We start from the raw sequence: 20,826 nt of genomic DNA, 5'->3' as shown, positions 1-20,826 counted from the left end.
TACCCAAAGAAAGGTGAGGGGCTGGAGGGAAGTATGGGGAAATTAGCTTTGCAAGAGGCTGAGTAACCTTTAGAACCATTTGCACCTGTGTATACCAGTATTAATTGAGGCAAATTTCAGGCTTGTGTGAATTAAGAGGGTTTTATTTAGAACATATGCAGAGTGCAATCACACATACACGATAGCAAGTCATACAGACATCACATTCAGAGTTAACCAAAAATGAGATTTGAAAAGGGGATAACAGCATTTTGAAGGGTTTCAGTAGGGTGATTATTACTTGTATGAAGACTGGACCACGGAAAGCAAGAGTGGGATCTGAGGATGACACAGAACATACACAGAGTACAGCCTGGGACAGCTGTATTCATATTTTGTGTGCATAGGTTAGATTCTTGGGATCAATATTTATACCTGAAAACTAGTGACATGCTATTCTGTAAGGTAACAAAGGGTTCATATTCTTTCCCAGGAACTGGCAATGGGATCCCAGACTGGTTGTTGGCTTTAACTTTGGAGTTACACAAACAGTGACTGAATTGGGACAATCCCAGGGTGTAAGGACTGGATGAAGTGGCTGGGAACAGGGGACAGGCAGTGAGGTTGACTTATACTTTGGGTGCAAGAAGACCCTTCATTACGGGGTGCAAAAGGAAATGCAGATGACTTGGGGGGAGGAAGGAGCAATTAGTACACCCATTTAGATTTGATTTGTATTATTATCTGGATCGTTCACATGTCTTTGGTCTTGCTCCTTTTCTCTTGGGAACCTGACCTAGTATTCCTAAAGGTCATTGAGACCTCTCTTTTTAAAATAGTTTTTATTATCTAACACACCTTATCATGTTATATGTTTTAAGCCATGTAAGCTGCATCGATCTTTTCAGAGAGGTGGGATCATCATCATCATCATCATCAATATCATATCGTAACAACCATTTATAGTCATTTTAATATACATTTTCATATATATGAAAATCCCTCCTCCCCCCCCCCCATTGGCCTTCTTCCATTCATATTGAATTAAACCTTTTATCAGACACTGTATAAAAAGATGGTCACAGACATAAATAGAAATAAACTTCTAATAAATTACAGAAATGCAATCATGCTTTACTGAATAATTTGGGGACTAATGACTTCTGTACAAACTGCATCCAGATTGCCTTTTTGAAACAACACCCTTGACTTTTTTTTTTTCCAATAGAGAAAGGAAAAATATGTTTCAGTTTTTCCATTCTGGAATTTCTATTTCAGCTTTCAATTGAACCGGTGGCATGTGCAGCCAACTGTGAACACTTCTAGCTCAATGGCTTGAAAACAGAATCAGAAGGACTAATCTTTGTTTCATCCAGAAAGGTGGAAAAAGTATTTAAGCCACCTCAGAAAAGGTAGGGATTTTATTATGAAAATTACGATGCTCTTTCTTTCTTAGTGACCTTCAAAAGCAACGTTGTGAAAAGAAAATAGGATATGCTCTATCGTATTTCAGTATAGCATTCTGGTATGAATTCTCATTCTCCCTCTTTTGTGCATATAGAGGTGTGTGTGTGTGTGTGCACATATACACACAAAGACACACACTTGGGACTGATACATTGCATTCAGTCAGATATGATGAAGATATTATTTGACTGCTCACCTTATGCATTTCTTCAGGACACATCTTGATTTCATGTTGTCATTGATTCTTGCATTCAGTATTATTGTGTGTGTGAAAGGGGGAATCTATCATCTATCATCATAGGAAATGCAAGCAGCCAGACTATTTCAATAGGCAGAGAAAGGCTTAGATGGAGAACCCCAAATTCTTTCCATAAGATATTCTACTTCTTAAAACTGTTTGTTTTATCTATTGAAGATAGAGCAAAATGCTTGCAAAATACATCCTGGTAAATCTCAATCTGTAAAACAATACAACTTAGTTTGATACTACCTATAGCTACATATAAGACATACTAGCAGAATAGCAATATGGCCTTAGTTTCCAATATAACTGAGCTGCAGACAGTATTTGAAAATATATACACAGGTTCAAATAAAATCTTAGTGTCTCGGATATGAAGAAGTTTATGATGGCACAATGTTTGAAACTGGTATTTTTCTTTTTTATTAATTCTTGTAGATTCCTCTCAGTAGTATTCTTTTTTACTCCAGTTTATTATTTTCAGCTTTCATTCTACTGACAAAAAAAAAAGAACTCAGGCAATTTCCTGCTCCCTTTTTATTTGAAGACTTGATCCCACTCATTTTTAGAGCAAATTTGTTTTGTTACTGGAGTTGATTCTGGCATTTCCAGACCCAGTTTCCATAAAAATATAACTCCTGCTCTGACATTTTCATATGTTTACAGTCGTAATTTTAAATTACTCGGCTGCATAGTGGATAAACGTGGGGCCCACAACAAAACAGTTTAATATGAATCATAAAAGCATAGTGTTGAAAGAAATCCCCAAGGGCCACTCCATCCAATTCCCTGCCATGTAAGAATGCATCATCAAAGCACCTCTGACACATGGACATCCAGCCTTTGTGAACCTGCAAAGAAGGAGACTCCATCACTCTCCAAGGGAGTGTGTTCCACTGTTGAACAACTCTTACTGTCAAGGAGTTCTTCCTAATGTTGCGGTGGAATTGCTTTTCCTGTAGTTTGAATCTATTGCTCCATGTCCTGTTGTCTGGAGCAGCAGAAAACAAGCTTGTTCCATCCTCAATATGACACCCCTTCAAATATTTAAACAGAGTTATCTTAATCTTCTCTTCCCCAGGCGGAACATATCTAGCTCCCTAAGTCACTCCTCATAAAACATGGTTTCCAGACCCTTCACCATTTTGGTCACCCTCCTCTGGACATGCTCCAGTTTGTCAAGAATTGGACACAGTATTCCACATGAGACCAAAGCAGAATAGAGTGCCACTATTACTTCCCTCAGTCTAGACACTATCTTCCTACTGATGAAGCCTAGAATTGCATTGGCTTTTTTAGCTGCTGCATCACACTGTTGGCTCATGTTCATTTTCCCTTTCACATGTACTGTTGTCAAGCCAGGTGTCACCCATCCTATACCTGTGTATTTATTTTTTCTGACTAAGTGTAGTACCTTACAGTACTCCCTGCTGAAATTCATTTTGTTAGTTTTGGCCCAGATTTCTAATGTGTTAAATGTTATTTTGAATTCTGCCCCTGTTCTCTGGGGTATTAGCTATCCTTCCCAATAAGTTTATTGGAAAAGAGTAAGGCAATGCATAAACTTTAAAATATTCTATTCTATTATGCTCTCTAAAACTAGACTCGGTTCTCCCTCCTGACTGTCTCTGCTATCACTCTAAAATCATAACTCTGTCTCCATCAATTCTGCCCTCATCTATCTGAGAATTTGCTCTCAACTCCAGACCCTGTTCCTATCTCATCTTCTCCCTATCTGACTTCTCTCAGATATAAATCTTTGTTTTGTTACAATTCTTTTCATCCTCTGCACCTCTTCACAGCCTCCCTTAGATGTGATCTCAAGCCATGTCTAGCCAATGCTACCTTCACACTCCCTCTTCATATGGCATTGCTCTATTGAGGACTAAATATTTCTCAGTTAAGTGCAACAATATCTAGCACCTTCACATACAAAAAGGATGGTGCAATTTCTAAAATTATGAACTAAATATACTTAAACGAAGGAAGAAAATAAGTTTTTCCACTGGATAGATCATTTGGATAGAGCAAGTGTGCTAGCAAGACTCTGCAAAATACACTGAAAAAGACATTGACAGCCAAAATTGGTCTCAGGTGAGATCCTGGAGGGAGCTCATTGTCTGTCCCTTGAAAGCATTGCCATGGAATATATTAAATATATAAAGATATTATTTATTCAGAAATAATAAAGCAAAGTTAACTGACAATTAAACATCTTTTAAAGCTGACAAAAGCTGCAGCAACACTATCTAATATCCTAGCAGATACCGGAGCATTTCTAGATGTGTTGGTTATATTAGGAAAAAATGGCACATAGATTTGCATCCTAACTTAGTTCTAAACAGAGAACACTTATTGAATCAATTGTGGATTGACATGTCAACATATAGGTAAATCCTATTGATTCAAGTGGTCTACTCTATTCAAGAGTAACAAGAGGATTCAGATTCTTGTTCCACAAGTGTTCCTTTACTTTGAACAAATGTATTTCTAATTCAGCTGCTTCTCTCCTTGACTACAAGAAATACAGTGTACACTGCATGAGAGGCTGTGACTTTTTCACTACAGTTTCCATCAGCCAGTGTTCCTCAATATGAAAATAGCCTAGGTAATTTCGTCATATGCTAAAAATGTTTCTAGGATCTGTATTTCTATCTAAAGAAGTCTTTGATTTAAAAATGTTTGAGCTATAAATAAATACTGTTAGGGAAGCAAACCACATTGGAAGAAAAATGGGTCTTTGGATCTAACAAGTATTAGAAACTGCAAAGACAATGTAAAATGCTGGCAAGGTACAAGCGATCAATTCCTGCTAGATGCTCACCTCCAGTCTTCTGGTGACACTTTACATAGGTCACAGCTGACACGATGCAAATTTCAGAAAGAATAAAGCAAGGTTATTGACATTCAATGATTTCTAAAGCAGACAAAAGATGCCGCAACAGCAGCTGCTGTCTTAGCAGATACAGGAGTACCACTGGATATGTTGGCAATAATAGAAAATGATGGACACATGAGTTCTTAAATATCCTTCCACCAAAGCACAGTATTGGGCCGAAACAGCTTTTAGAGATTTTACTGAAGTTGAAGAGGGTTTGCTTCCTTTATTTCTATGACAATTTGTTCCAGTACTTTCTTCTCTGAATTCTACAGCACAATTCAGTTATATCTTATAGGTATACATAAGGAGTCAGGGACCACCAGGATTTGGAAAATGTCTTCTGTGGCCTACAGTTTCCAGAATACACAGCCACTATGTCCAGTGACCTGGGATCATGAATGCTGTTGTTCCCAGAAGTAAATATTAAAACTATTATCTGCTGAGATATATATTTCACAGCTGGATTCAAGGCGGATTGGGGCTGAAGTGTGTGTTTGCCACAGCCCCAATTGGTCTTCAGAACGGGCAGCTTCAAGACACCCTTTCCATCCCGTCTGTTTCCCCAAATAGACACATTACAAATTCAATAATAAAGATATTTATCACTTTTATATATGTATTACTTCTACATTGTAATTGTGTTCATCCTCTCTCTGGGACACCCTTTCTCCCAGCAGAATGCTCCACGTTTAACCTTAATTTCTTTTGGGGGGGGTGAGGATTTGTTTCTAAAATTTAATCATGTGTAAGAGATTATGTGAGAGAGGTTAGAGGCTCTTGTCCTGAGTATCCTAAGTACTCTCACTAGAAACAAAATAGTAAACATTTAATTTCCTTTGAGACATTTCTAATTTTCTTTGAGAAAATCATGCCTTGTATAAAACATTATATTGTTGCTCTTGGTTGCTTTCAGGTCACTTTCAATGTATGGTGACCCTAAGGTGAGCTGATCATAGGGTTTTCTTGGCAGGATTTGTAGTGAGGAGGTTTGTCATTGCCTTCCTCTGAAGCTGAGAGAGTGTGACTTGCCCAAAGTCACCCAGTGGGTTTCAATGGTGGAGCAGAGATTTGAACCCTGATCTTCTAGAGTCCTGGTGCAACATTTGAACTACTACACCACACTGGTTCACATAAAACTTACACAAGTTTGCAATATAGATACTGCCAGAAAAGTTTGAGAGGAACATACATGCAGAGTAGATACTTAGCTGAAGTGTGATTTTAGAAAGAACAAATAACCCATTTAGTCATTATATGATTAAGGCATTCAGAAACCTAAAAATATGAAGAGATTTTGATGAATATATGCAATGTTCTGATTTGGTTTAGACATCCATGAAATATCAAACATCCTTAAGGAGGAAAGGGTGGCAAACTACCAGTAGGTGGTAGAAACTAAGGATAGAAAATAATTTTGTTGGAGATGAGATTCTTGATGAAGCTTTCTGAGACTCAGTGTGAGCTAAATCGCACATTGCCTCAGAAAGCCATGTATTTTTAAGGCTAGCTTTGCATAGCGAAGAAAGAAAATATGCAGAAAACCATGCATAGAGTTTTAAAGGAGGATGCCTAAAACATGTACCATCAAAAACAGACAAACGCACACTTTAATCGGTGGGGGGAATGCACACAGAGATGTGTGCATTAAATAAAATGTATCAATGGAGGTTTTATTTATGGAAAAATCTAGATGTAAAATGAGTGTGGGTTTCCATGACAAAAGGGAAATAAAAAAATTTCATTATCTGGCACAACAAAAGATGGCACAAGAATGCAGGTGAGTCTAGGATGGTGCAATGAAATCAGCACAGAGAGTTTTTACGTCTCTAGACAGGAGGCAGTCAGTGATCTTGATAGCATGAAGTAGGTTAAACATGGAAGTAGGTTTTACCTAGCATGAAGTAGGTTATGCATGAAGTAGGTTATACCTGGAAGGGAGGGTTGGAAGTGCAACTCTGAAAGAGTTAATGCCTTAGAATGGACAGTAGTAACCGTGTTAGATATAGGTTCATTGCATAGACAATAAACCCAGAAAGGGGCCTGTTGCATTACAAAAAGGGGGCATGATGGGAACCGGATGGGGCAAAGAACGATTTTACCACACAAGAGAATGCTCTGCCCCAGAGGGGGCGATTTTTGAGAACGCTTTTGAACAGTTCTCAAAAATTATCCCCTCTGGGATGGATGTGGAATGCGATGGGAACGTCCAGCCGTGGTAGCATTCTCCTGTGTGGTAAGATGCCCCATCCGGTTCCCATCACACCCCCTTTTGTAATGCAACGGGCCTACGCGATAACCTTAATAGTCTGTGTGACCTACCATGATCTCCCTCTCTGTCTATTTATACTGACCTCTCTACAATGTAAACTAATACTCTTAGGGATGCTTCCACTTCTCTTCTCACCCATCTCTTCTCTAAGACCATGCTAGAGATGTAGCTAGATTACAACAGCTCCTTCAATAACCTTCCTATCTTAGAATGGAGTTGCTATAATAAAGACTTTTGTGTATTCTCTAAGCCATTGGTGTCTTAGAGGATGTCTGACTGCTGCACTACATTAATTCTAATAGGGAGGTGGTAGCAAGTAACTTCTCTGACCATGATGTTGTTATGTGCCTTCAAGTCATTTCTGACTTATCGCATCCCTATCATGGAGCTTTCTTGGCAAGATTTGTTCAGAGGAGGTTTGCCATTGCCTTCCTCTGAGGCTGAAAGCATATGACTTTCCCAAGGTCACCCAGAGGGTTTCATGGCCAAGTTGGGAATCGAACCCTGGTCTCCAGAGTTGTAGTCCAACCCTAAACCACTATGTCACATTGTCTCTCTGGTTTATTTAGTAAGCGCTAGTGTTTAAGGTCTTATAGGGGACATTCAAGACATCACCAAATGCTTGTGAGAAAAACAAATCATGGGATCCATGCACAGATTGCCAAACATGAAAGGCCAAACAGCTGGCTCACTTTTTTTAAACACTATTTAGCTTCTCAGGTTAAGTACTTGGTGACATGTTGTTGTTTGTCTTCTAGAGAGAATGACTCTCATCTAATGGATAGCCTGATTATCATATTGAGTATATAATAGTGTGCATGGAACATATTTTAAAACTATTGCTTAATGCATTCCATTTTCCATTTTCATCATTGTTTTCCTTTGAGGCTTTCTGAGCCAAGAAAATATTGCTGGTTGTTAGGCTGGATGTTTATTCAATTAATTAGACCATACATTTCAAGAGATACCTAATGTGGGCAATATGTAGAATAGATTTTAGGGATGCTGACATTTTATTTCAAGAAATGCATTCTGTGTGACCAAAAAGCGCCATTAATTTTCTGGTAACAGTTTTAAAAACCGAGGCTCTGATTTCCTGTGTGGTATCTGTAATTCTTCAGTTCCATGCTTATGGGGAATTGGTCATAACCCAAACTCTCAAGAAACAGAGGGTTTGAAAAGTCACAATGGATTATAAATCTGTATAGGGCTCACATTTCAGATGTAGAGGTTTAGGTTGTTAGGTGGTTTGTCCTGTTCAGTTCCTTGCTTTGTGTTGTTATGGCATGATGATTTTGTTCATACAACAACTTGCCTTTTGAGATTAAAATGTGAGCCTTTGGATCTATTTACACAGTTGACTCAAATTAATTTTGACTGCCATTCTGTTTGGCAACTGAGATATTTTAAGCTAGACTTACAAGTAGAAGTACTCACAATAAGGAGCAAAACAGACCCAGGCTACATTGAAATACAGTGGATCCTCAGTATACGCGGGGGATCCGTTCCGGACCCCCCCGCGTATACCAAAATCCGCGTATGCTCAAAGCAGTATTCTGTCCAATGGCGGCGCGCGTGCATGTGCGCCTCCATTGGACAGAAAAGTCTCCTTCCTCTTTCCCCTCCTTCCTAACCTCCCAAGCTGCAGCCGGCTCTTCCTCAGCGGTGGCGACCAGGAGGACAAGGCCAGGCCCCTTTCTCCTGGTCTCCGCCGCCGAAGGAGAGCCGGCTGGGCCTGGAGGCCCCTTGTCCTCGAGGCTGCAGCCGGCTCTTCCTCAGCGGCGGCGACCAGGGAGAACGGGGCCTGGCCTCCTCCTCCCTGGTCGCTGCCTCTCTTAAAGAGCCGGCTGCAGCTTGGAGGACAAGGGCCCCTTGTCCTCCAGCCTGCAGCCGGCTCTTTCTCAGCGGCAGCGACCAGGGAGAACGGGGCCTGACCTCCTCCTCCCTGGTTGCCGCCTCTCTTAAAGAGCTGGCTGCAGCTTGTAGGCCCCTTGGCCTCCAGAAGCAGCAGCCGGCCATTTTGCGGTGGCGGAGACCGAGGCCGCGAGGAGGACGAGGCCAAGCCTCTTCTCCCTCGCGGCCTCAGCCTCCGCCGCCACAAAACGGCTGGGTGCTGCTTCTGGAGGCCAAGAGACCTCCAGGCTGCATCCGGGCCACTTTCAGCGGTGGCGGCGACAGCAGCGGAGCGGCGACACAGGTAAGGAGGGAGGGAAGGTAGGTTAGTTTAGGTAGGTAGGTAGGTAGGTGGGAGGGAGGGAGGGGAAAGAGGAGGGGAGGAGAGGGACTTTGTTCCTAATGGCGGCGCGCGTGCATGCGCGCCGCCATTAGGAACAACTTCCGGGTTTGCCATGTGCGTATGCTCAAATACGCGTATGGCAAACCCGCGTATAGGGAGGATCCACTGTAATATCAAAATCTGCTTGCTGTTGTTTCCCACAATTTAAGTGGTTGTGGAAGTATGTCTGCTGGATTCCACTCTCTCCACCCCCAAAATATCCAACAGTTCTCTTCTCTGAACCCTCTTATGAACTAACAATGTGTTCTAATAGGATGAGAAACTCCACTGGAAAAGGCTTGTGGTGCCATGGATGACTACAAGTTCCCTTTGGATAACAAAGATACTTTGCAGGATACTTTGCCAATGTGCAGTACCCTTTGTATTTGCATAAGTATATTTACTGATTCATTGCTCATTATTTCACTTATTCACTCATTAGTCACTTGTTTCTTCAAACAGCTTCAGGGCATCTTTCTGATCCATCAGATCCTGGGGTTCTACCTGAATACACACATTTAAAGTAATAAAATTCCAAGCAATCTTAAAATATGATTGCATCCATCTAGCACTAGAGGTTTGTCACTGGTTTCTCTTGGGAATCTGTGGCTACTGAGCCATTTGAAGAAAGGAAGAAGTAAAAAAGAATGATGTTCAGTTTTACCACAGCTCTATAGTTTTATTAACACCAGAGTTCTACTTGTACAAAATAATGACTTCCTGTAAAATCTCTAGAAAACTTGGGTTTTCATACAGAACTGCATCTATTTTCAGCATGCTATCATTTTCTGTGACAGATTCATATAGGTTAGGCTCCTCTTGCTCCTTCCAACAGACATAGATGGTTTCATCCATCCTGTTGGATCCAGGGAGATGAACAGGGGAATTGTCTCCTTCCTTACTTGTCTTCACTTCTGTTGACCCTGGTATCCTTTTCCGCAGACTCTCTAGGAAGGGAGCCTTCCCAACATGAACCAGTATGGTATCTACACCAGCATAGTTCATATTTATGAAATGTACAGTTGGAAGAGAAAACAAGAGCCATCTAATCAAACTCCTTGCCATACAGAAAGAAGTGTTGCCATATATTGTGGTCCTTTAATATTTATTTGGAAACATAAGTATTGTGATTAAAATTCAACAAAACTCGTATTGAAAGCATTGCTATGTAAACTTCAAGCAATAATGTTCTTATTTGCAATAGCTCATTGGATTTGTTAAGATACTAGTTTCAGCAGGTTCCTTCGTGGATGTTGGTTCCTCCATGGATCTGGGATTTCTCCAAGGATTTGGGACTTCTGAATAACACAGTCTGAAATGGACATTAAGCTTGTATCCTGATAGCGGCATGCACAAGTGTAAGTCAGACTTATACTAGTGCATGGCTGTTTTTGGTCAATGCCAAGAGGGGATATCATGAAAAAGACCATGTCTGAACCTCAGAAGCATATCATACTGCACTATTATGTTGCAAGTCCCTCTTCTATCTATGCAGATTGTACAAGACACAGGGCTTAATATCAGAAGTGGGCCATATGAATATCAGAAGTAAAACCAATAAATGGAACTAATAACAACCAGTAAAATAGAGATAATTCCTCTCCTTCTAGACAGTGTTCTTGCATTTATGCTTAATATGCTTGATTCCTTTTTGATTAAATGGTAATGACTAATTAGGGTCCTTCCATTTGGAATAATAATAAAAAATGTTTGAATTATTATGCCAGTTTTCTAATTAGCTATTACATTTTAATATAGATTGCCTAGGAGAGCCATTAAGAAGGCTCCTTATAACACTGGATGTCCCCCCAAATACTTCTGTGCCATGATGATAAGTGAAAAATTAATTTTCTAGTGCAAATAAGTGTGAAATTAACTATCTACAAAACACATTTTTCAAAAGGAGGAAACAGGCATATACTCACTGTTTTCTTTTTAAATTTAGCGAACAATCTGCTTAGAATCTGGATTGATATATGGTCGCAGTCAGAAAAAAATTGCCTTCTCAACATTCAAAAAGATGTTGGAGACTGAATATTAGGGGGGGGGGGAATATTTTGAGGTCCAATTTTTTGTCTCCATATTTCTCCTCTGCTGTTTCTGAGCATCACAGAGCTTTACTTATTAGAAACAAACTATACACCGGATACACAATTCTTAGGAACTTCTCGATCCATAATAAATGTATACTAAACTATTATAATATTGGAACAAGGTGACTTTAGGTAAGACTCTTATTGACTATACAAGCCTTCTGTTACTGATTATTTTCCTTTGGGTTATGTTCAATCTGCTTGTTCTGTACTCATAGAGATTCTTTTAATTGCTGCCAGAATCTGCATTGCTAGATGCTGGGAAATGATCAGATCTCCATCTGTTTAGGGATGGTAACAACAACAAAAATCTTTGTTGTGGAGATGAAGAATCTTGTGAGATAACTGAAAATGTTTTTCCAAAGCTACACAATGCCAAGTTTCCCTGATGTTTGGGATCCTTTTACATCTTATCGTTGTATCTTCTAGAACATCTAACTTTTTAGCCAAGGTTGTGCAATATATGCACTACTAATCTTAAAAAGGGATTTTGAAAATGACCCTATGCATAAAGCTCAATTATTTATATCTTAACCTCTTTTCTTTTCGTCTTTTTTATTTTTGGTGGGGGGGGGGTATCTCTGTAAAATAGCTGTTTGCTTGAAATACAATAAAGTGACTGAGTATATTTTATTGTTTGAAATTAGTGTTCTTCTTCGATGGTATAGCATTATAGAGCAGTCTTCCAAAAGTGAAAGACTGTAGTAAACATTTTCCTTTTTTTAATCAAAGAAAAGAGAAAGAGAAAGGGAAAGGGAAGAGAAGAGAAGAGAAGAGAAGAGAACAGAACACAACACAACACAACACAACACAACAGAAAGTCATCTAAATGTGGATGGCCAGTATAAAGAAAAATAAGATTTGGTTCTGGCTTCCACCGCAGTCAAAAACAGAATAAATTTAAAACCAACAGCACACCAGTTCATTATAGAAGGTATATTTGGCCAAACTCCTCAGGCCATATAGTGCAAAACAAGAAACTTCTTATAAAAACACCCCAAGCGGCTTGTCAAAGCTTGAGTCATTCACAGCTAGTGGAAACTTGCAATTGGTGAAGTCACATCTAGAATCTGATGGGTAAAATCAAACAGCAAGCCAAGAAACAGTATGCCTCAGTACCAAGGCAAAGTCCTAAAGCTACTAAGTTGAAGTCCCCAAAAAGTTTCATCCTTCTTCCTGCAGAGAAGAGCTAGTAGCCAGTGATGTGCAAGGAATCTTCTCCAGAGAATGTGAACACATTAACTAGAAGCACTTTGCATCCTGGAATCAGAAAAGTGAAGACATGTCCAATAAACTATCCACAGTTGAAAAGTAAAGATGGGCAATGAAATTTAGGTTTGAGATCTGATACATACAGCACAAGCCAATTTTTATAGATGAGGATATCAGTGCATACATGCAAAGTGTACAACTGGAATATTCACACAAACACACACACTTCCAAAACAAAACCAGATGGAAACATCTATAGCTCAGATGTGTTGAAAATGGATGTCTGCAGATTAACACTTGCAAATTTGACAGAAGTGCACATCCCTGATGACCAGTCTCACTCATGGAAAACATATCCAGAGACAGCTATGTTGGCCATATAGCAAAGTACAACAATATCTGAAATCCACAAAACAGAGATGCCTTTATTGGCCAAATACATGATGCAAGCTTTCAGAGCTCCAATGAATTCTTCATCAGTCAAAGGTGTTAAAAATCAAACAAGTGAAAGGGAAAAAATGCCAAAGGCCTACATTTTGTTATATTTGTTCTCAGTTAAAATGGTATGGAGGGATCTCCATGTAGCAGAGGCCATTGCTCCTCCTTAGCTATGTGGGTTCTGGCAGACAAAGGGTTATAAACTTTAGGAAATAGAATTTAAAGTCTGTTAGCAACTAGATGGTAAACTGACAGTGCTCTGGGAGATTCCTTTGCTCTTTGGCATCAGCCAGAACAAGGCAAATGATTTTGTGGTTTCCCATCTTCATTTCTGAGGTATTGACAAGGGAAGAGCAATATCTCTAAAGAAACAGCACCATAAAGAAGTGGGAAAGATACAACTGAACAATAACAACAAGCTCTGAAATCTAGTTACACATTTGAAATGCTCCTGCTCCCAACTTTCTTTTAAGGGTGGCTAGCCTGGGTCCCTGCTGACAACAACCTTGTTATACATTCAGCACATATACTTTTCTGGTTTTTCAATGATGTCATTTCTATGCTTTGCAAAATGACGAGGGACTAGTTGTCTTAAAGAGATGATACTTTATATATCTATCTGGCTGAATCTAAGGGAGAGGCACGACAGGGCACTTTCCACTGAAGCTTAGTAGAATGTTCTGTCAAAACAAGAGGCTCACAGTGACAAAGCTGTCGCAGATGAAAGTTTCAAGGAATATGGGGAAAACCAAGAAGGAATGCAACTGTGGAGAGCAGGGAGAAAGTGGAGGTGAATAACTAGAGGAGATCATTAAAAAGGGAGTCTGTGAACATTTAGAAGGGAACACAATAACAAGTCAACATGGGTTTCTTAAAAACAAATCATACCAGACTAACATGATCTCTCTCTCTCTCTCTCTCTCTCTTTCTTCTCTCTCTCTTTCCCTCCCTCCCTCTTCCCCTCTTTTTTGATAAAATTACCAGCTTGATTGGGGGAATAATATAGATATAGCATATCTTGATTTCAGCAAGGCCTTTGACAAGGTCCCCCATTATATTCTTGCAAAAAGGTAGTAAAATGTGGGCTAGGCAATGTGGGCTAGGTGGGTTTGTAATTGGTTGACCAGCCAGATGCAAAGAGTGCCCAGCAATGGCTCCTCTTCATCTTGGAGAGAAGTGACCATTGGGTACAACAGGGTTCTGTCTTGGGCCCGGTGCTATTGAACATCTTTATCAATGACTTGGATAGAGGACATGTTTATCACATTTGCAAATGACACCAAATTAGGAGTCACTAATACCACAGAGAAGAAGATCAAAATTCAAAATGAGCTGAATAGATTAGAAAGCTGGGCCAAAATTAACAAAATGAATTTCATCAGGGAGAAATGTACAGTACTGGACTTAGGCAGAAAAAGTGAAATGCATAAATATAGAATGGGAGACATATAGCTTGACAACAGTACATGCGAAAGGGATCTAGCACTCCTAGTAGACCACAAGTTGAACATGAGTCAACAGTGTGATGTAGAAGCTAAAAAGGCCAATGCGATTCTAGGCTGCATCAACAGAAGTAGAGTGTCTAGATCAAGGGAAATAATAATAATAATAATAATAATAATAATAATAATAATAATAATTTTCTATTTCCCGCTTCTCCCTGTGGATTGTGGTGAGATTACAATACAATAGCACCACTCTATTCTGCTTTGGTCAGGCCCCACCTGGAATACTGTGTCCAGTCCTGGCAACTACCACAATTCAGAAAGGATGTCGACAAGCTGGAGTGTATCCAGAGGAGGATAACCAAAATGTTGAAGCGTCTGGAAACTCCTCCAAGCTGGCACAAAAGGGTGGCAGCAGCACTCCTGATCATTTGTCCATGTCTGTCTCCAGCCTTACAATACTGTTTACTTGTGTTGTAGCTCCAAATGTTTAAGAGTATGGAGCATTTCAGATTTCATAATTTTGGATAAGGGACACTCAACCTGTATATGTCATTATTCAGCATAGAAAGAAAAGCAGAATTTTCCTTGGAACATACAACCACTATATCTTAAAAGCCACAGTTCTTTTGCTGTGTATTCATGGAGCAATGTTTATTTCCCAACATTTCTGCCTAGATTTTCCCCATCTCATTATAGCAGTTAATTTGATGTGTCCCTGATCTAATTTCTACCTGTGCTTGGTTATAACAAAGCATTTAGTAGAATTTTAAACTATTTTTTCCTAATAATTCACACAACCTATGTATGCATTTTACTTCCCCCCTCCCCCCTTTAAAAAAATCTGAACAGGCTATCATGCATTAATTATTTTTTAATGAACAAAAGATTATTTCTCCTTTGCTTGCATTTCTGAGTTGCAAATGCTTCTCTGTGACCTCCTTTTTGTACTTTTGCCTGTAGGTCAGAAGACCAACCATTGCCTAACAAAGGCTGACATGCCTAAGCAGTAATGCTGGGTTAAGAAGGCATCTGAGTAAATCATGCAAGAAATAGTCATGAACAATCATTTTGTCTCAAGTCTTGGAGAGCCATTGCTAGTACGGATAGTCTGAACCATTTTCACACTCTGTTAACACCTTCAGTCCACCTTCTTTTGTGAATCTCACTTCTTAATCATTTACTATATCTTAACTGTTTAACATACCTTTTCCTCCCATATCATACTTCACTGCTCCTGAAATCCATCATAGCTCAGATTATAACACTGGAGGGGAGCCTGACCCACCTTTTATCAACTGAAGGCCAATGACAATTAGAAATAGATGAAAAGAGATTTTGTTGACTGCTCAGCCTAAACAAAAACCATTTCCCAAGACTTGTTATGAGAAAAGGTGCACCTCACCTCAAACATTAACACATTTGCAAGGATGCCTCTGAGAAATAAAGAATACCCAAAACAATGCACATTCTTGAAAATGCTTAAATATGTCCATTGATTTTGTCAGTAGGGTATAGTCAAGTAAATGAGACCTGCAAACAAATGTGACTATTGGGGATATATGTGTGTGTGTGTGAGAGAGAGAGACAGAGAAAATTTCAATACTGGCAGAAAACATGAAATCACAACTCTAAGAAGAGGAGATAAAATGCATATGTGATTCAGATAAACTCCTAAACACTGAGACTAATATTTTTACATTGCTGTAATGGGTTAGTTGAACAAACAGCCTGGTTAAGGCTGCTTATGGCCTATAAATTGATGCATAATCTTAGGGAACTTTTCCAGTCACCTAATATTATTCTTGGCCTGGCCCATCATAGCTGAGGTTTGGGTGGGATGCAAAATGTTTTTGTTGACTTAAAATTCCCAGTGTAAGCATCCATTCCCCACCTGTAGCGACTTGTGGTGAAACATAGCACACCTTGTAGAGCACATCTATACATCGTCTGAGCTTGTGGCATAATGTGGCAAAGCAACACATGTAGAAAACTATAAAAACCTGCCTGGAATCTTTGAATGGTCCTTGTAGATAGCAGCATCCAGCACATCCATCAGTAATGACTGCCAGCTCCTAACCCACCCATTTAGTAATATGAGGGTCCTCTCTATTGCCATTCAGTGGCCAAGGAAAGACAGAAGCAAGGCATCCCCATTAAACCTCATGGCAGTTCTAACTCAGGCAGTTACTACCTGTCAGCTTCCTATTTCCCCCCAGTCTCTGAATGGCCATGGAAGAGGCAGATGGCTGAACATCACAATGAGTCAGAGGGAACAAAGCTATTCTTTATAGTGCTTTATGCTTTGCTGGTATGATCTATATTTTATACATGCAAACAGTAAAAAATATGGAAATTTGAAAATACATGCTAACAGAGTTTAGCCACTTGGGAAAATTCATAACAAAATGATATATAGAAAGAAGGGCACAAATATGTATTTTAAAGGAAATGGATGGAACGATGCACATTTTCTTGCAAGAAGTATAAAAACACACACAAGATCTCTATTAAAAATGAAAGATAGGATAAGATGGGGTCTGGAGTGAAATAACAACTGAGAGATGTCTATAAGGCAATGCAGACAATTGCCATAGAGTACCATAGAATATTATAGTATTATATAGTATAGCCACTCTTCGTTTTGTTGTTATTTTAAGTATATTTTAATTGTGAATTGTTTAATTGTATTTTAGGGAGGGGGGCATTGGGATGCAGGATTGTATGTTTTAATCTGTAAGTGGGATGTAAATAAATAAATAAATAAATAAATAAATGTATATTATTATTGTATACTGGTAGCAGGATATAAATCGATATGATGAAGGACACTCCAAAAAATGTTAAAGCACCTAGATTCCTCTCCCTCTCCCTCTTCTCAAAGGCATTCTATATATGCTAGTTCTGTGTTTTAAAATGATTTTTCTAGTTCCTCAGAGAAACTTTACATTTCCTGAAATTACCACATTAGCTCACCATGTATGGATTGTCAATCGTCTGAAACTCCAAGGACCTGTTACCAGGTTCCTACATGACAAGAAACACACAACAGTTCAAAATATCTCTAGAGATTATTTTTTAAATCATCCCATGATGTGCAGCATCTGAATTCAGAGGATGCATGAAATATAGCATAAACCCATTAGGTCCCTCTCTTCCTTAGACTCCAAAGTAGAGGAGAAAAAGATGTTGTAAGGGGTAGTTATGAATGCCAATATATATCAGGTGTTTTGGAGGAAGAACAGGCTTGCTACACAGGAGGCATTGCTATCTGATTCTATTAGCTCCGCTATTATTTATTGAGTATCAACAGTTCTTCAAGGACTCAGGAAGAAGTCACTTATATGACCTCAAACAAATCCCTTTTATCTGTAAATGTCAGGGACTGCACTGGGACCTCCTGAATGGAAAGTGAGTGCATTTCTGGGCTATGCGCTCCCTTCCCATGAAAATCTGCCCCCAGAAATGCTGGCTGGATTTGTGAAAGGGGTTAACAAAGTGCATAAAGTGCCCTCAGAAAGCAATAGTCCCTGCTTCTTTTTCTTTGAGTGAAAGCAGGAACAACCAACTTTCAGGCTATTTTAAGTCTGCAGTATAGATATATCCCCCGAGTAGAAAGAAAGAAAGAAAAGAAAGATGGAGAAGGTTGCCATTAACCCTGGCTTTGCTGGTGCAGTCGTTTTAGTTATGCCATGCTTCATATAGTTTAGATATTATTAATTTCCTGTATTGCTAGTGATAAAATGGGAGGAGACTTTATTTTGAAATATAAAGACTTAAAATAGATTCTTAAGGGACAATTTCCTTTCACTTTTCACAACACTAAAGTTTTCATAATGACTTTTGTGAAACGGCATTTCTCTTGGTTGCTTTGAAAGTCCACTACGGTTGGGCTCCAGGAGATAAACGTGGAACAGAATTATTGACCCATAAAAAGAAATGTGTGTGTGTGATATGTGTTATACACACACACACACACACACACACACACACACACACACACACTATAGGCCCCATACAGACTGCCCAAATAAAGGGCTTCAGGTCACTTTGGAGGTATGCTGCTGCTTAAATGATGCATGTATCCTAAGAGTCTGGAAGCTGCACCAAAGCTGCGCTCCAGTCCTTAGGACTGGATTGTGGCTTTGGCATGGCTTCCGGACTCTTAAGATGCATGCATCATTTAAAGAGCATACCTCCAAAGTGACCTGAAGCAGCTTTATTTTGGCCTGTCTGTATGGGGCCATAAACTTCTTTCTTAGTGATTAATATATGCTACTAGTATTACAATCCCAGCTTTGCAGAAAATCTTGCTTTTCCTTTTGTTACTCACCTATAAGGTCTGAAAAATGAACTCAGCCAAATTATTAGAACAAGTCTACTGGCACAATTTATTGCTTGATGCTCTTACCATCATATGCCAAGGATTTTCTTTTCTGACAGGATATGTGAAGGGAGGCTCTTTTGGAAAAAAAGAAAGAAACTGCTAATGCTCAGATGGGAGCCTTTGGGAAGATACAGATGGTGTAAAAAACAAAAAAACAAAACAAAATTGTGTTGCTGGGTTATCTGGGGAAATATTTTGATGATTGTTGAATCATCATCTGTGTTTTTAATATTGGTCTCTTCAGTGCAAAAATAATGAGGAAGGGGAAAGAGTCTATGATCCAGCAGGTGTGGAAGCCATTTCTATCATACTCACAAGGGTCTTTGCTTTATGAATCTACAAGGCAGAGGATAAGCAGAAGAAAAGAGGAGGCGATCATATAAGGCAGCAAGTCATCTGGTCCACATCTTAGTCCTATGTTATATGCAGATTTATTTAGTTTTTAAAATTAAATTAATATACTGCCTTTGTGCTTCACTATGACACTGAAGGCAGCTAATGATAGCAGCATTCCATTAAAAGCAAAATAAAAACAGGTTGCAAACAGAAAAAGCAAGTTTTAAAAATCAGCAGAAAAAAACACAATAACTCATTAAACAGTATCTAAGTTTAAATACCAAAAGGCCTCTTTAACAAAAACCAGAGGAGGAGAGGAGGAGAAGAAGTATGTTTTTAAGCAGAGGATGGATGGTTATCTGTTGGGGATGCTTTTATTGTGAGTTTCCACATGACAGGGGTTGGACTGGATGACACTTGTGGTCCTTCCAACTCTATGATTCTATTATTAAGTTTTGCTTGTCTGCAGAAGGACACCAGAACAGGACCCAGGAGTTTATTGCACCCAATTTTGCCCCTGATCTGGGCACGGGCAGGGGACACACGTGGCCAAGGGAAAATGCATTTTATCGCACACTGCACTGTCCCTAAGGCGGCCCCATGCCATCACCCGGCACCAAGCCATCCCCAGTCAGAGCTCAGGCACATGAATTTTCAAATCAGAAGCTTTCCGGTGGAGCAAAATAACACAGTTGAGCCCTGATTGGGGAAGGCTTGGTGCCGGGTGATGGCATGGGCCTGCCTTGGGGACAGTACAGCATGTGATAAAATGCATTTTCCCTCAGCTATACTCATCTCCTGCCTGTGCCCAGATCGGGGGGAAAAGTGAGTGCGATAAGGTGGGTTCACAAAGAGTTTCAGAGACCAGCTGTAACAACCAAAAAGCTCACTCTTTCACTTCTTGTTGGACATTTTTTTCAGAGGCTGATGAAACAAGAAAAAAAAAAGTCACTGAAAATTGTCAAAACCCTGACAGCCCGATTTTGAGAGTACAGCCTTCCAAACCACTTAGATCCAAGTTTTAAAAGGCTATATAATTCAGTCAACACTCCGAATTGTACCTGCAAACACACAGGTAGCCTGGGAAGCTGTCATCAAAACACTGTAATATGCTCTCTGTAAACAACCTGGTTAACAATCTGGTAAAAGGATTCAGGGACATGTGAAGTTTCTGTTTATCTCCATAAGGCAACCCTGTTTACAATATTTTACAGTAAACTTGTGCCGCCATGACCAGAGCTTCAAAACTATTAAGGTTCAGGCTGCATCTGCACTGCAGAAATAATCCAGGTTGACACCACTTTAACCGCCATGGCTCAATGCTATGGAATTCTAGGCACTGCACTTTTGTGAGCCATTTAGCTTTGTCTGTCAGAGAGCTCTGGTGCCACAACAAACTGCAAATCCTAGAATCCTAGAGCATTGAGCCATGGTAGTTAAAGTGGTGTAAACCTGGATTATTTCTGCAGTGCGGATGCAGCCCCAGCTCCAATCTACTGTTTCATATCATTATAGCATCATTACACTGAGTCAAACAGAAGCAGAAGTGGTATAGTTCTTAGGAGAAATTCTGAGAAATTTTGGTTCAGTTATTCAATTTTAATACAAAATGTTCTCTCTCACTCATTCTCTTTCTCTCCCTCCCTCCTTCCCTAAACTAAAACAACTAACTCCTTTAACTTCTCTCAATAGAGAATAAAATATTACCTCTTTAAAGGCATCACAGCCATCCAGTGTTCTAAAACCTTATGAATCTTAGCCCACAAATATAAGAATATTAAAGCACCCTTGATACAATATCAT

The sequence above is a fragment of the Sceloporus occidentalis genome, unplaced genomic scaffold (genome assembly GCF_023333645.1).
Source record: "Sceloporus occidentalis isolate IW3139 unplaced genomic scaffold, rSceOcc1.0.p SCAF_10, whole genome shotgun sequence".
NCBI lineage: Eukaryota > Metazoa > Chordata > Lepidosauria > Squamata > Phrynosomatidae > Sceloporus > Sceloporus occidentalis.
The sequence above is the reverse complement of the archived record's forward strand: the minus strand, read 5'-3'. Positions refer to the sequence as shown.